We start from the raw sequence: 16,565 nt of genomic DNA, 5'->3' as shown, positions 1-16,565 counted from the left end.
CCTGGAAAAAGTTTGCTGGAGAAGCTGTGGCTGCCCCTGGATCCCTGGAAATGCCCAAAGCCAGGCTGGGCAGGGCTTGGAGCACCCTGGTACACTGGAAGGTGTCCCTGCCCATGGCAGGGGTGGCACTGGATGATCTTTTAGGTTCCTTCCAACCCAAACCATTCTGGGATTCTGTGATGATTTTAGGGAACATGTTGGAAATGTCATATTCCACACAGACCTAAAGGTCCTCCACCTATGGCTAAATAGGAATCACCCTCAGCCCATGGGGCTTTAGACCCTGAGCCTTACCTCTCCCTTCTTCAAAGATCAGATCTTTCCCTTGACTCAAACAATTGTTCATTTAAAAAATGAAAAATTGTTAAAAAAAGCCCAGCAGAGAGGGAGGATGTCAAGGACTCGCTGTTCTCATCTGTGGGGAGCAGGGCTGGTGAGTGGGAGCCCTTGCAGGGACTCTGAGGTGCATTTTGGTTTCCTTGTGCCACCAAAGCCCCGGAGAATCATCTGGGACAATTCTCTGCTCCCGAGAGCTCCCAGGTTGCTGTGAGGGTGTGATTCCCTCCTTTGGCAGGGTTGGTTATCACAGCAGGGAGAGCTGTCTGAGCAAAACCTGGGAATGTGAGCTCTCATCACCTCAAACCCAGGCTGCCTGCTCGTGTCTCTGGTGGGATTTTTGATTGCAGGAATGCAGCAATGCACCTCATTCTATTAAACACAGCAAAAAAATAAAATCTGTTTTATCAGAACTGCTCTCTGTACCAAACCCACATATTGATGGAGGAATCCTGCTTTAGCCGTGGATTTCCTGCTGACTTTCTGCAGGAAGCTGCATGGATTCCATGCTCATCTTTCATTTCCATGAATAGCTCTGAACTGACACCTTTCACAAGGGGTTTGTGCCAGAGAACATGGCAAAAAAAGGGCCCTTTTCAGCTCTGCACAGCCTCCTCCTTTGCAGAGTCAGGATCAACTCCAGCTGTACAAATCACAGCATTTCTTATCCAACCAATCTGCAAAAAATTTCAGGGCTGATATTGAGCAGTTGTGCTGCCAAAACCAAAATTGTCTGAACTATGCACTCTATTAAAAAAATAAAAAATAATAATAAAAAAAAAAACAGATCCAAAAAAGAAACCAAGACAAAACTCCCAACTTTGCTGTTGTTGTTGTTGTCTAAATTAAATCTCCTTTTCTCTTGCATAAGCCCATCACTGCTGGTCACAGAGAGGAAGAGAACAGCCTATTTCCTTCTCAGAAAATCAACTGCAAAATGCAAACAGAGAATCTCAAAATGGTTTGGGTTGGAAGGGACCCTAAAGTTCATCCCATTCCTTCCCCTGCCATGGGCAGGGACACCTCCCACCATCCCAGGCTGCTCCAAACCCCATCCAGCCTGGCCTTGGGCACTTCCAGGGATCCAGAGGCAGCCACAGCTGCTCTGGGAATTCAATTCCAAGCCCTCAGCACCCTCACAGGGAAGAATTCCTTCCCAAAATCCCATGTAACCCTGCCCTGGCAGTGGGAATCCATTCCTCCTTGTCCTGTCACTCCAGGCCCCTGTGAATATTTCAATAAAGGGAACAGACTGCCTTAAATATTTGTAACAGCTCTAAGGTAACTCTTGCCCAAGCCTGGTCTTCTCTGCAACAAGTAACTTCCAACTTCCTTTGATTATTCTGGGGGAGCTTGAGGGGTTTTTGGAGTTTGGGTGAGTTTGGTTGGATTTCTTCTCTCAGCTTCTGTGATTGATCCACCACCAGCCCACGACCTCCCCAAATCCCCACATCTCTGCAGACAGCCCACTCCTGGTGAGGATCCATGGATCCTCAGGGATCTAAATCCCCTCTCCACGTGTCCTGCAGGCACCATTCACCTGCCCTCGCCTGTGGTTTGCTGCTTTTCCCTCAGAACAAGGAGAGCTGCCCATCCCAGGCAGGGATGTGAATCTCTGCCCCATCCCTGCTATTCCATTCCCTCCCCAGCAGCCCAGCTCCTCTTATACAAGCAGCATTTTCCCTTTGTTTCCCCTAAATTGCCGACTATTTTATTTTTTCCAGGCTGCCTCAAGCTTGTTTTGAAGCCCCAGCCCATCCTCCAGAGCTCCCTCCCTCCTCGCTATCATTTGCAGCTGGAAGAAGCAGCAAACTCTCTATTCATGCAAGTAATTATTAAAAAAATATTTTGAGCAGCACCAGGCCTGGGACAGATCCCCAGGGAGTCCCGGGCTGTGCATCTCCTCGCTTTCCTGGCAAATCACAAATAACTGCTGTGAGCAATGTTCTCTCCTTGCAGCGCTGCTTCCCTCCAGTGTCATCCGTCCCTGCCATCTTCCCTCTTCCAGCTGTGCTGGGATGTCAGCAGGGGCTGCCTGGTGTTTTAGATATAATTGGAACTTCAGCTTCTGGATTTGGTTCTTCTAAAACCTTCCTGAAGGTGCCCATGGTTTGTTTTCCATTCCCACCCTCGGAGCCTTGGTGTTTCTAAACCCCACTCTGAATTTAGCTGTGAAAAGGCTGAATTTCTGTCTGAATTTAGGGTGAATTTTCTACCCTGAGACACCTCTTGGAGGCCTTCACATCACCCCTGTGTCCTTAGATTGTAGAATTAGGGAAAACCTCGTGTTGGAAGGGACCCTAAAAGTTCATCCACTCCTGCCCCCCTGCCATGGACAGGGAACTTTTCTCTGCTGAATATTTCAGCACAAATAACAGCAGTTAATGGGGATTTGTAACACTAATATAAAAATATAAATCAGACTATTTCTGTGGGATCCTCATCCTGGAATTTTTCTTATTTTGTTTTTTTGGTTGGTTTTTTTGTTGTTGGTTTTGGGGGTGTCTTGTGGTTTTGCATTTGTTTTTCTGGGTATTTTTTTCTGTGTGGGTTTTGGGGATTTTTTGGGGTTTGGTGGTTTTAGGTTTTTTTTTTGTTTGTTTGGTTGGTTTGGGGGATTTTTTGTTTGTTTTTTTTTTTGTTGTTGTTGTGTTGTTTTGATTTTTTGTTTTTTGTTTGGTGCATTATATAACATGGCTTAGGCAGGGGAGGAAAATTCAATGGATGTTTCCTGTTTAGGAATATTTTCAGAGTAAGATGCTTTCTTGTCTTTCACATTACCGATTTCACAGAATCCCAGAATGGTTTGGGTTGGAAGGAACATTAAATCCCATTCCATCCCAGCCCCTGCCATGGCAGGGACACATTCCACTGTCCCAGGGTGAATCCAAGCCCTGACCAATGTGGCTTTGGACACTTCCAGGGATCCAGGGGCAGCCACAGCATCCCTGGATACTCCTGTTTTGATGGATTCTGTGGATTTCAGGGACCTAAAAGCCAAAGGGGAGAGAAGGGATGTAAGATTGATCACAAAGGAGTAGTGAAATTATTGCAGTTCCTATGTATCTGCTTTGCAACTCCAGCACTTCCACAGCAGCCTTAAAAATCAGGATTATCTACAGAATAAAAAGTAAGAATCTAAGAAAACAGGTAAAGGGGGTTTTGAAAGGTGGGGGCTTCATTCTGTGCTGCATCCCTGAGCAGAAACTCCTATTTGGGGCAAAGTTTCCCCAACTCCCTGGAGACTCTCTTGAATATTAAATGCATCTCTGGGTATTTCCTGTAATTCTTGATAATTATTTCAATCAAGGTATCAATTTGTGACTTCCTGACTAATGAAAAGCTGCTCCTTGCTGCATTCTCCTTTGATATGCAAAGCTGCCCTGGGGCTGCCAGCCCCGTGCTGGGCAGAGCCTGCAGATGCACACCTGGCAAACCCAGGGGTGACACCAACGCCCTTCAGAGCTGCCACGGGAATCCACCCTGGGCTGCGCACACAGGAACCATTCCATCACCTTTGCACTGTGGATTGGATGGGGGATGAAGTTTATTGTTCATTTAAGTTTATGGTTTGTTTATTGGTGAAGCTTGCAGGTGCTGAGCAGTGATCCAAGCGCATCTCGCTGCCTTTGGGAGAGTCTGTCCCATTTTTTCTGTGAGTTTATCAAAACTCTTGCTCTTTTCCAGAAGCAAAAGGAGGTAAAACACTCCAAGATCAGATTTTGGAGCGTACTGGTCTAGTGGGAGGTGTCCAGGCAGGGGATGAGCTTTAATGGGGAGACCCTGAGGGGCATCCCCTAATTTATACCCCATTGGCTCCTTGCCCTGTTCCTATGTCTGTTCCTGTGTTCCTGAGCCACTGCCTCCCATTCCCCTGATTGTCCCTTACCTTTGTACTGCCCCAAGATCAGGGTGAGAGAAAGCTGGGCCCTGAATGTGAAGGCCCCAGGTGCTGAGCAGTGATCCAAGCGCATCTCGCTGCCTTTGGGAGAGTCTGTCCCATTTTTTCGGTGAGTTTATCAAAACTCTTGGTCTTTTCCAGAAGCAAAAGGAGGTAACACACTCCAAGACCAGGTTTGGAGCATCCTGGTGTAGTGGGAGGTGTCCAGGCAAGGGATGAGCTTTAATGGGGAGGCACTGAGGGGCATCCCCTAATTTATACCCCATTGGCTCCTTGCCCTGTTCCTATGTCTGTTCCTGTGTTCCTGAGCCACTGCCTCCCATTCCCCTGATTGTCCCTTACCTTTGTACTGCCCCAAGACCAGAGTCAGCCCACAAGAACTTGGAGAGAAACAAAATGGGACCCTGAAGGTGTCTGGGACCTGACCATCTCACACACAGCTGAATTAAACATCTGTGGATATTCTGCAAAAGCCCTTTTTGCTTCTGTACCTTGGACTTTAGTAGACAAGGAAGGAGATCACATTTCATCATCACAGGGAAACGCTGTTTGGAGATCCTGGTCTGGTGGGAGGTGTCCAGGAGGGCAATGATGGATGAGGATCCTGAACACAGTGAGGCCATGGGAAGCAGCAGGGGCTGAGAGCAGAGGATTTGGGAATTTACACACAGACTTTACAAAGAATGCCATGTTTTATACAAATCACCTCTGCTTATTTACACCTGGCCCCAGGACAGCCCCTCCACTCCTCAGCTCTCCACAGGCTCTGCCTCCATCCTGAGCTTTTTGCTTGTTCATCAAAGAGCTCTTTCTCTCTTTTGCTCACAGGTTGTCCTTTAATGAACTTCTGCCTTCTCAGAATCAATGCCATCCATGGCAGCAGTGGCACAGGTGATGGCCTCAGGTAAAAAACACATCTGAGATGAATCTGATGCCATCCCCCAGGATCTGCTGCAGGTTCTTGATGCCCATCTCTCCTTCAGGTACCCAACCACCAGGTCCAGCTGCTCCTCATCCTCCAAATGGGTCTCCACAGTGGTTATGTACCAGCTGGAATCCAGGAATTTCTTCAGCCAGCAGGGTTGTTTCCTGTTGGGGTGTTGTGAGGGTCCCCAGGACGAGGTGAGAAATAAGAATCTGACTCCATCCCTCTCAATATATTATTATATTATATTATATTATATTATATTATATTATATTATATTATATTAATTACATTATATTATATTATATTATATTATATTATATTATATTATATTATATTATATTATATTATTACATTACATTACATTACATCATATTACATTATATTAAAATGATATACTAAAACTACACTAAAGAAAGAGAAAGGAGACTTTAGAAGGCTAGAAAGGAATGAATAATAAAAACCTGTGACAGACCAGAGTCTCGACACAGCTGGACTGGGATTGGTCATTAATTAAAAACAATTCACATGGAGCCAATCAAAGATGCACCTGGTGGTGGGCAGCCTCCAGACCACATTGCAAGCAATCAGATAATTATTTCTTACATTTTGTTTCTGAGGCTTCTCACTTTCTCACGAGAAAAATCCTGGTGAAGGGATTTCTCATAAAAGATCATGGTGACAGTTTCCCACTTTTCAAGATCCCCAGGAGATGCTTTAGTCTTCACTATGAACTCCACCAGCTTCTTGTTCTCTCTGTCCCTGGCAGCTCTGGTCCTCTCAGGGAGGAATTTCCTCAGGGGTTTCTGGGGGGAAGTGTCTGTCACTATAGGACACAAAATAACACAGTGTGGACACTAAGTTTTCTGATGGTAAAAACAGCAATTTTAATTTCTGACTCCAACGTTTATAGATTTCCAATAGTGAAGTGGATTGGAGGGTGACAGTGCCACCTCTCCAATGACACTGGACGAACCAACAGTCCATCAAATTTCTCCTCCTCCATAAAAGAATGCAAAACAATAAATTATTTATATAAAGTGTGTGCGAAAGTTAGTTATAAGAATGTAAACATCAGAAGGCTTAGAAAAACTTAAAAAAACAGGGTGACAGGTGTCTGAGGAAGACTGTCCAGCCCCTTCCTCCCCTGTGTTGGGGAATGCCATCTGCAGCACACCCTGGTATCCCTCTTTCCTCACTGGGTAGCTGATGGCAGCAGCAAAATACTGCAGGAAGGACTCAGTGGAAGAATGAGAGCCCAGTGGGATCTGACAGTCCAGGATGAGCTGGAGGCACCCCTGGATTTCCCTGGAAGAGTTCCCTTGGCTCCTTCAATGAACTCCTGCTTCTCCCCACAGTCAGAGGGCTGCAGGCTCTTCAGAGACACTGAGGAACCTTTTTTCTTCTCATTTGTGGTGCCATCTATGAAGTCTTCTGGTGCTTCTTCTTCTTCACTGCTTCCACCACTCTGGCCAATACAGATACCACCAGTTTGCACCTCACCAGCATCCCTTCCTCGAGGAATTTGGGTTCTCAATGGGACAGAACACCTGGGACATTTCCCTCCTCTTTGGTGACACTTTAAGGTCCCCTCCAACCCAAGCCATAGGACTGCATGATCTCTATAATTTGATAATAATCTCACATTCCCTGACCTCGTCACCTTCAGGATTTGCTGCCCCTGGTTCATCAGCTTTTGTTTTGTCTCCCTGCTCTGTGCACAGAGCTCACCACCCCCTGATGTGAAGCTCAGACCCACACACTAAAGCAGCACAGAATCTGAAAATATAAAAGCTCAAACCTGAGGATGAGGTTCTCGTCCATCAATAGGACGAGGGGGAATGGCTTCAAACTGAGAGAGAATAGGTTTAGATTGGATATTAGGAATAAAGTCTTGGCTGTGAGGGTGGTGAGACCCTGGAAGAAGTTTCCTGGAGAAGCTGTGGCTGCCCCTGGATCCCTGGAAGTGTCCAAGGTGCAAAGCAGCTGCCCCATCCCAGTGGTCATTTAATTGTTGTTTCTTCTCCATCATCACTGTGCTCCCCTTGGAGATCAGGGCTGCAGAGTTATTGAAACAAGAGCACATCAAGGTTTCCTGCAGCAGCAAAGTGATGCCCTGAGCATTGGAGGTGTGCAGGGAAGGCTGAGAAATAACAATTTCTTGTCTCTTTTTAGCTGCCACCTTGAACACTCCTTGGCCACGTGCTGAGCCAGTGATTTCTGGGGGCAGGCCAAGATCTCAGCTCGTGGTGCCAGTCCCAGCCTTGGCACAGCACCAGAGTTGCTCACATCTTTTTTTCTCCAGATGCTTTACTTTATCTATTCCTACATCAAAGCTTATTTGAAATTTCTTCTCAGCTTTTTCTGTTTAAGAGTCTTTTGGAGTTTCTTGCCCTCAGTGTGGCACTTGGTGCCCTCAGAAGGTCTCTCCTGCAGAAATGGAGATGTGGGGCTGCTCTGGCTCCTGCAGGTTGTGGGTGAGGATGTTGAAAATCTCAGGACTCAATCTCTGTACCACACCCTGGACTTATTTCAATCCCAAAAAATGACTGTTGAAACGTCTTGCTTTCCATCTTTTTCACCAGTTTTCAAGCAACAAAAGGACCTTTCCTCCAGTCATGTGGCAACATAGTTTCTTCAATTGTATTGTGAAGGGTTAAAAAAAAAAAAACAAAAGTAAATAAAATCCTGTGGTTTTCCCACCTAGATCATAGAATCTTCATGTGGTTTATCAGGAAAAGGTTAAATTTTACTAAATTTATTTTTGTCCAGTGCCCTGAACATCACAGGGGTTAAATTGTTCGTGCCGCAAAGCAGTAGCCAATAATGGCTGGAGAAAGGCCTGGTGGGAGAATAAAAATATTTCATTCCCCAAAATGTTGAAACTGCCAAGTCAAGTTGTTAATAGAGATTGTTCCTCCAGCACAACAGCAGTGAGGACAACTTGGCTTGGGCTGCTTGGCTTGGCTCAGCTCGGTGCATGCAGAGCACAGACCTTGGTTGTAAAACCTGCTCTTAAATAACTCTCAAATCAGCCCTTTTCCACCCAAAAGGAGCACCTGGCAATGCTCTGCTGTAACTCATCCAGAGGGATGAGCAGAGCCAGCTCCAAAAGCAGGGTCATGGCAGCTGCTCCGTGATCTCCTTACTTGTAACACATTTGGGTGACCCACCTGTCCCTGGAAGTGCCCAAGGCCAGGCTGGACAGGGCTTGGAGCAGCCTGGGATGGTGGAATGTGTCCCTACCATGGCAGGGGGTGGAAATGAATGATCTCCAAGGTTCCTTCCAGCCCAAACCATTCTGGAATTCCATGAGGACATCCCCCAGGGCCCCAGTTCTGATGGGTCTCGCTGCTAACGGTGTCTGCCAAGATCAGCACAGCCGGGGATGCGCAGACGCTGAGGCCACGCTGGGCCAGGCAGCGAGCACAGACCCAGCACAGACCCAGCACAGCCTCACCTGCCCCAGCTCTGCCAGCCAAGGAGCGCTTCTCAAAGTCCAACAGCTGGGCAGATGTTTGGGCTGTGGTGGATGCAGCTCCAGTGTCAGGAGCCAGGACATCCCTCTGGCTGTCCTGGACTGCCAGGACCCCTGCCAGGGGGCTCAGGGACCCTGGCACAGAGCCCAAGATGCCCCTGTGGGTTTGATTGTGACCCGTGGATCAAGTTGCCAACCTCAGATGAAGATCTGCAGGCCATGACAAATTAAGTAGAATGATAGTGAATTTATCACAGGGTGAAAAAGTAGATTTTGGGGGTTTTGGTATGGGGGTTCAGGGGGCAAGATGGAGGAATCTGGGTGTGTCCAGCCTTTCTCCTTCTTCTTGGCCTCCATCTTCTGCTGTGATGGTGGCACTTTTGGATTGGTTTAGAGTAGAAGCTCACTGTCTAACATAGGTGATGGGTATTAATATTGGGAAGTAATTGTAAACATTGTACACGTAGTTTTTAGTATAAAGACATAACACTGCCCCAGGGGCAGGCAGAGTGACTGGAACTGTCCTGCTGGACAGACCTCAGCGGGGCAGGAGAAAGAATTTTATAGATAAGATGCAATAAACAACTTTGAGACCGAGAAATTAAAAAACAGCCCTGACTCCTTCTTCAAGAGCCAGGCTGGGAAAAGAGACTTTCTAACTTTTCTTGGGGTCACTCTGAGCAGTGAGAGATCCCAACAGGCCAGGAACCTGCTCCAGTGTGGGCTCTCCATGGGGTCACAGGGGGCTTTGAGCATCCCCCAGCTCCAGCGTGGGCTCCTCCATGTCCTGCAGGTGGATCATGGGCTGCACCATAGAATCTCAGGGGAATTGCAGCTCCAGCACCTGCAGCAGCTCCTGCTCTTCCTCCTGGGGGTCTGCAGGGCTGTTCCTCTCACATATCCTCACTGCTCTTGATACTTGTGAAGGCTGACCTACAACAGAGACGAGGTTGAGCTAAAGCAGGGATTTATTCAAAGCCTCCATGGATGCACCTTGGGCAGCACCAGAGCCCAGCCAGGGCTGCACCCAAGATGAACCAAAATGGCCCCAAAATGCACGAGCGCTCCCGGGCTCTCTCCCTGGGATCAGTTCTGCTCCATTTGCACCTTGCAGTTCATTGTCCCATTCCAGCTTTAGCCCAGGCACTCCCACCCTGCTTGTTTTTCTCTCTGCAGCCCACGGTGTTTGTGCTCCTGGGCTGAGATTTGGATCATTTGTCCTTGGTGCCCAGCTGGAGCAGGAATTGTTTTGTCTCCCTGCTCTGTGCACAGAGCTCACCATGCCCTGATGTGGAGCTCAGACCCACACACTAAAGCAGCACAGAATGGGAAAAATATAAAAGCCAAAACCTGAGGCCTCTCTCTGTCTGCAGCTGCAGGGATTTTTTTTCCCACTTCCTAAATCTGTTTGCCCCCATCTCTGGTGGGTTCAGCTTTGGACAGGCTGGGTCAGTCCTGGCTGGAATTGGCTCTGCTGGACATGGGAGAAATTTCAGCAGCTTCTCACAGAAGCCACCCCTGTAGCCCCCCACTACCAAAACCTGGCCACCAAATCAAATTCACTCATCCAAGCATTTTTTCATTAATTCTTGGATCTTCTCATCGCTGTGTGATAACTCAAAGGTTAAAACTTCCTTACATTGGTGTTATCAAACATAAAATTAAACCTGGTGATTACAAAATTGGTAGAAAAAAAGGCCTAGAATCCAATATGAGCTCCTCTGAGAATTAAAACCTGGCTGCTGCCGGATCCAGAAGATACCCGTGGGTGGATAAATTCTTGGGTGCGTGAAAAATACAGAAAAATACAAATTCAATGGGGTTTCTATGAGTCAGGGTGTGGATTCCCCTCTCTGCCTTAGCCAAACAGAGGCAAAAAGTTATTCCTGGTGAAAATGCCACCTGCCATGGGGTAGGGACTCTTTTGCAGCTTTGGGAGGTGGTGGTTCCATCCCAGGCAGCAGATTCTGGGTCAGCCAGGGCCGGGGTTTGCAGCAGTGGATGGATGGGCTTGGCACAGACATCGTGCTTGAGAGTGGAGTAGCAACATCTTCCCTGCTTGGATCACAGCCCTTCCAGGGCCCAGGGCAGGATAAACACCAGCCCAGAGCAGGATAAACACCAGCACAGCCACTGCTGGAAAGGGAACAGCTCAGGGGGCTTCACCCTCTGAACCTGCTCCCCACCCCACCATGGGAGGGTTTCACCTGGACCCAGCCAGCCCTGCCTGAATCATCACTTTTCTTTTTAAATGTGGTTTTTTGTTTTTGGGGTTTTTTTTGTTGATTATTTTGAGGTTTTTTTGGGGGGGAGGGGGCTTTGGTTTGGTTGGGTTTTTTTTGGTTTTTTTTGGTTTTTTTTTTTTTTGTTTGGCTTGGCATTTTTTTGTTTGGTTTTTATGGTTTGGCTTTTTTTTTGTTTTGTGGGTTTTTTTGTTTGTTTGGTTGGTTGGTTTTTGTTTTTTTGGGGGGTTTTTTGGTTTTTTTTTGGTTTTTTGTTTTTTTTCGCTTCCCCTCTCCCCTGTTTGGAGGCAGAAGTGAGAACTCCGAGAGAGAGAGAGAGAGAGAGAGAGAGAGAGAGGAAAAAAAAAAAAAAAAAAAGAAAAAAAAAAAAGAAGAGAAGAATCGGGGTCAACACGAGCAGCAGTATTTCAGTCGTCCTTTGAGAGCTTGTCTATACTCACTGTGGGTGTTCTCCTTGCAGGCACTGAGCAGGAGATGTTTTCCCTTAGTAGGGCAGGATCCTGTGCTTGGCCCTCCTTGCCTGGCCATAAAAGGGCAGCGTTTTCTGCAGGACCCCCGGATCCTCCGAGGGCTGGCGGGTTTTTGGGAAGGGGCCTGCCCCAGCACTGCTTGCTTTGGACCTCACAGCCCTCGTGTTAGTGCTATTTTGGCTCCTTCTTTTCTTGTGCCTTTTGTTTTGTCTCCCTCCTCCTCCTGCTCCTCTCAGGAGGTTGGAGGGAGAGAGGCCAGACAGCCTCCAGGAATGTTCTTGCTTCCCCTATTTTTTATTCTTTCTTTCTCCCTCCCTTGGCCTGATTTGATCCCTTCTTTTCCATGATCCTGCTCAGAAAGCCAGCTGCTGAGTGAAAACCTCTGGCCAAGCCCAGGATATGTCCCTAACCACGTCCCCAGCCTCCATCCCGTGTCCCAAGGGAATCTGGAGGGCTCTTCCCTCCTGCTCTGCCCGAGCCCTGACCCTCTCAGGAAGGGGGGACACCACAGAACCTCCTCTCACCATCTCCTGGAGCACCTCCCCATGGGAATTCCAGCCTAGAGGAGATGCTCAGCAGAGCAGAGCACAGCTGTAAAAGCAGGGGATCCCAGGCAGGCAGAGCCATGGTTCCACCTTGGAATTCATCATCCCAGGTCCACTTGGCTCTTCACAGAATCATTTAGGTTGGAAAAGACCCTCAAGGTCATCAAGTCTGACCCTTAACTGCCAGGCACTGCCACATCCACCACCAAACTCTGTCCCCAGGTGCCCCATCTGCACAAACACCTCCAGGTTCTTCTGTGGTTCCTCACAACCCCAAAGCTCCCTGAGCTCCTACAGGGTCTCAGCTTTCTTCTCATCCCTTGTCCTTGATGACACTTCCTTTGGGGAAGTCTGAAACCATGGAGATGCAAATGGAAATACCATGGAAATGCAAATGGAAATACCATCTGTCAGCTGAACCAAGGAAACAGGAACCTCTCCTGGTTTCCCTAAACATTTTCCTCTGCGTTGTTGCAGCTGATCTTTCATTTAAGACCCTCTGTGGCCTTGCAGTTTCCATCTCATGGCCTGGGGAGAGAAAGGAAGAGGTGAAGCTACAGGAGATGTCCCTTCTGTGGCCACCATGCTGCAGGAAGGTCCCAGGGAGGGGACCCAGCACTTCTGTGTCAACAAGAAACCCCTTGTTACCAGTTTCTCCAGAACTTTGCCTTCCTGGAGATCCTGTTCCCTAACAGCAACTGAGCTGAACTCTGGACCCTCAGATCCCTCTGTGGACCCTGTTAACCTCCCCTTCACCATTTTTCACAGTCAGTGATGCTGTGCAAGCTGTGCCTGAGCCATTTCCCAGCCCACAGCCTTCCAGGAAGACTCCAGAACTTCCAGAACTTTTTATGAAAGCACCAAGAGCTTGGAGTTGCCCTCAGCCAGCAATCCCAGCAGCTGAAGAAGCTCCAACGAGGGATCAGTCACTCACATGCCCCATGAACCAACACCAGAAAGCCCCCAAGCCAGGCTGGGTGGGATCTCACCCCACTGGGATTTGTGGGGACCCTCAGGAGGTTCTTTCAGCAAACCCCACGCAGCCCCTGGGTGGCTGTGGCCAAGAAACCACCTGTGTTTTGTCTCTCAGGAGCATTGCTGTGCTCAAAAGAAAGGATTTCACCCAAATGTGTCACTGGTTGTGCCCCTTCCAAGGCGTTTCCCCTTGTCTTGGTGGCTCCTGCAGGAACAGCTTCTCCCTCATCAGGAGCGAAGGAAGGAAAGAAGGAAGGAAAGAAGGAAGGAAAGATGGAAGAGTGAAGGAAGGAAGGAAAAACTGCACCTGGCAAGGACCGGGTCTCCATGTGAGAGGTGGGCTCAGCTTCTTCCAAAAACCTCTTGGTGAGCCCCTCAGAGTGGCATCAGGCTCTTTGGCCACCCCTGCAGATCTTCATATTCCAGAACTATGAGGACTCCAAGTTCTGGAGCTCCCTGATCCCCTGGCCACATCCATGAAAAGGCCACAGGGATTTGGGCCCTGGAGCAGAGCTTCAATCCCTTCTCCCACCTCCAGCCTCATCTCACCCTCACCCCAGCACTGGCTGCATTTCCAGGAGCTTATGTAGCTTTTTGGAAAGGTTTCCAGGCTAGGAGAGATGTCAGACAGGCCAGACACTCATCTCACAAAAACCTTTCTGACAGGGACGATGTTCTGGTGGCACTGGCCAGGAATTTTTTCCTGTGGAGCAGTGTGCAGGGTTGAGAATGAGAAAGAGCATTAAAAAAAATACTAAAAAAAAAATGTAAAAAGCTCTGCAATGAAGCCAGCACAGGCAGGACGTGGCCACGGGGACGTTATGCAAAGAGCTGCTCACATCTGGAAGGAGTTACTGAGCACAGCAACCAGGGCTGAGTCTAAACAAGTGCAGGACGTTTCCACATGGATGTCTGAGCTGGGAGTGGCTGGGGGAGCCAGGGGAGCTGGGAAGGTGGGATGAAAATCCCCAAGGCTCTGGGGATGCCCCCAGTGCCCCTCAGAGCCTCTGTGCTGCTCTGTTTGTAGGCTGGTGTGGATCCATGTGCTGTTTTGGGTGGTGTCTGCAGGAGGGTTGGGGGCAGGAATGGGTTTTGGAGGTGGTCACCATCCCACCAACCCAATGGGATTTTTGGGGTGTTCTCCCACTGTTTGGAGGAAATGAGGATCCCCCACATGGATGCATTTAAGGCAGGTGTGGAGCATTAATTGGGAGCATCCCCTGGATCCTGCTATGGTTGGGGAAACTGAGGCACACAACCTCTCACTCAGTCTGGAACCCCAATAAAAAGACTCAAAGCTTTTTTGGGGCATAAAACCTCCGTTTGAGGTACTGTGGAATAACAGCAATTTATTTAAAATGAGATTTTTGGGTTCTTCTCCCACTGTTTGGAGGAAATGAGGATCCCCCACATGGATGCATTTAAGGCAGGTGTGGAGCATTAATTGAGGAGCATCCCCTGGATCTTGCTGTGCTTGGGGAAACTGAGGCACACAACCTCTCACCCCGTCCGCAACTCCAATAGAAAGACCCCAAGGCTTTTTGGGTCATAAAACCTCAGTTTGAGGTACTGTAGAGTAACAGCAATTTATTTTAAATGGGATTTTGAGAGTTTTCTCCCGCTGTTTGGAGGAAATGGGGATCCTCCACCTGGATGTGTTTAAGGCACATTTGGAGCATTAGTTGGGAGCAATCTCTGGATCCTGCTACGGTTGGGGAAACTGAGGCACACAACCTCTCACCCTGTCTGGAACCCCAATAGAAAGACCTAAGGCTTTTTGGGGCATAAAACCTCCGTTTGAGGTACTGTGGAATAACAGCAATTTATTTTAAATGAGATTTTTGGGTTCTTCTCCCACTGTTTGGAGGAAATGAGGATCCCCCACATGGATGCGTTTAAGGCAGGTGTGGAGCATTAATTGGGAGCATCCCCTGGATCTTGCTGTGCTTGGGGAAACTGAGGCACACAACCTCTCACCCTGTCCCCAACTCCAATAGAAAGACCCCCAAGGCTTTTTGGGTCATAAAACCTCCGTTTGAGGTATTGTAGAGTAACAGCAATTTATTTAAAATGGGATTTTTGGGGTTTTCTCCCACTGTTTGGAAGAAATGGGGATCCCTCACCTGAATGTGTTAAAGGCAGATTTGGTTCTTGGGAGCATCTTCTGGTTCCTGCTGTGCTTGGGGAAACTGAGGCACACAACCTCTCACCCTGTCTGGAACCCCAATAAAAAGACCTAAGGCTTCTTGGGGGCATAAAACCTCGATTTGGGTTGTTGTGGAGTATCAGCAATTTATTTAAAATGAGATTTTTGGGGTTTTCTCCCACTGTTTGGAAGAAATGGGGATCCCTCACCTGAATGTGTTAAAGGCAGATTTGGTTCTTGGGAGCATCTTCTGGATCCTGCTGTGTTTGGGGAAACTGAGGCACACAACTTTTCCCCCCAATAGAAAGACCCCAAGGTGTTTTGGGACAAAAAACCTCAGTTTGGGTACTGTAGAAAACAGCAGTTTATTTTAAAATGGGATTTTGGGGTTTTCTCACTGTTGAGGAATGGTGGATCCTCCACTGGATGTGTTTAAGGCACATTTGAGATTATTGAGGAGCAATCCTTCCCAATGGGGAAATGTGCTACACACCCTCCCAGTTTGGAAAAAAATCCTCTTTTTCCTCCAAACAGTGGGGAAGTACACCCCAAAAATCTCCATTTTAATAAATGGACCCACCTATTGTTGACTACAATCCCAAACTGAGGATTTTCCCTCAATAAAGCCTTGGTGGTCTTTTCCCCATTTGGGTTTGAAAGGGGTATTAAAGGATTTGGTGTTCCTCAGTTTCCCCAACCACTGACGAATCCAGGATGCTCCCAAGAACCAAATGTGCTTAAACACATCCAGTGGGGATCCCCATTTCCTCCAAACAGTGGAGAACACCCCAAAAATCCCATTTTAAATAAACACCTTATTCATACACCCAAACTGAGGTTTTTTGCCTCAAAAAGCCTTGGGGTCTTTCTATTGGGTTTGAGGAGGGGGGGAGAGATTTGTGTGCCTCAGTTTCCCCAACCATAGCAGAATCCAGAGGATGCTCCCAATGACCAAATGTGCTTTAAACACATCCAAGTGGGGGATCCCCATTTCCTCCAAACAGTGGAAGAACACCCCAAAAATCCCATTTTAAATAAATTGCTGTTACTCTACAATACATCAAACTGAGGGTTTATGCCCCAAAAGCCCTGGGGTCTTTTTATTGGGTTTGGGGAGGGAGTGAGAGGTTTGTGTGCCTCAGTTTCCCCTGCCATAGCCGGATGCAGAGGATGCTCCCAACTAATGCTCCAAATGTGCCTTAAACACATCCAAGTGGGGGTCCTCATTTCCTCCAAACAGTGGGAGAAGAACCCAAAAATCTAGTTTTGAATAAATCCCTGTTACTCTGCAACACCTCAAATTGAGGTTTTATGACCCAAAAAGCCTTGGGGTCTTTCTGCTGGGGTTTGGGGAAGAGGTAAGGAGCTGTGTGCCTCAGTTTCCCCAACCATAGCGCAATCCAGAGGATGCTCCCAAGGACCAAACATGCCTTAAACACATCCAGATGGGGCATCCCCATTTCCTTCAAACAACAGGAAAACACTCCAAAAATCCCATTTTAATCAAATGGATGTTACTCCACGACACCTCAAATTGAGGTTTTAC

The 16,565-nt window shown here is 47.9% G+C and overlaps 1 pseudogene; it reads right to left on the bottom strand.

Moving 5' to 3' along the window:
• Window positions 1-4,949: 4,949 nt before the first annotated feature.
• Window positions 4,950-6,852, bottom strand: LOC135444248 (PWWP domain-containing DNA repair factor 3A-like; annotated as a pseudogene).
• Between the last annotated feature and the right edge of the window lie 9,713 nt (window positions 6,853-16,565).

Source organism: Zonotrichia leucophrys, chromosome 2, assembly GCF_028769735.1.
Source record: "Zonotrichia leucophrys gambelii isolate GWCS_2022_RI chromosome 2, RI_Zleu_2.0, whole genome shotgun sequence".
Classification (NCBI taxonomy): domain Eukaryota; kingdom Metazoa; phylum Chordata; class Aves; order Passeriformes; family Passerellidae; genus Zonotrichia; species Zonotrichia leucophrys.
This window is presented reverse-complemented; position numbering and strand designations above follow the sequence as displayed.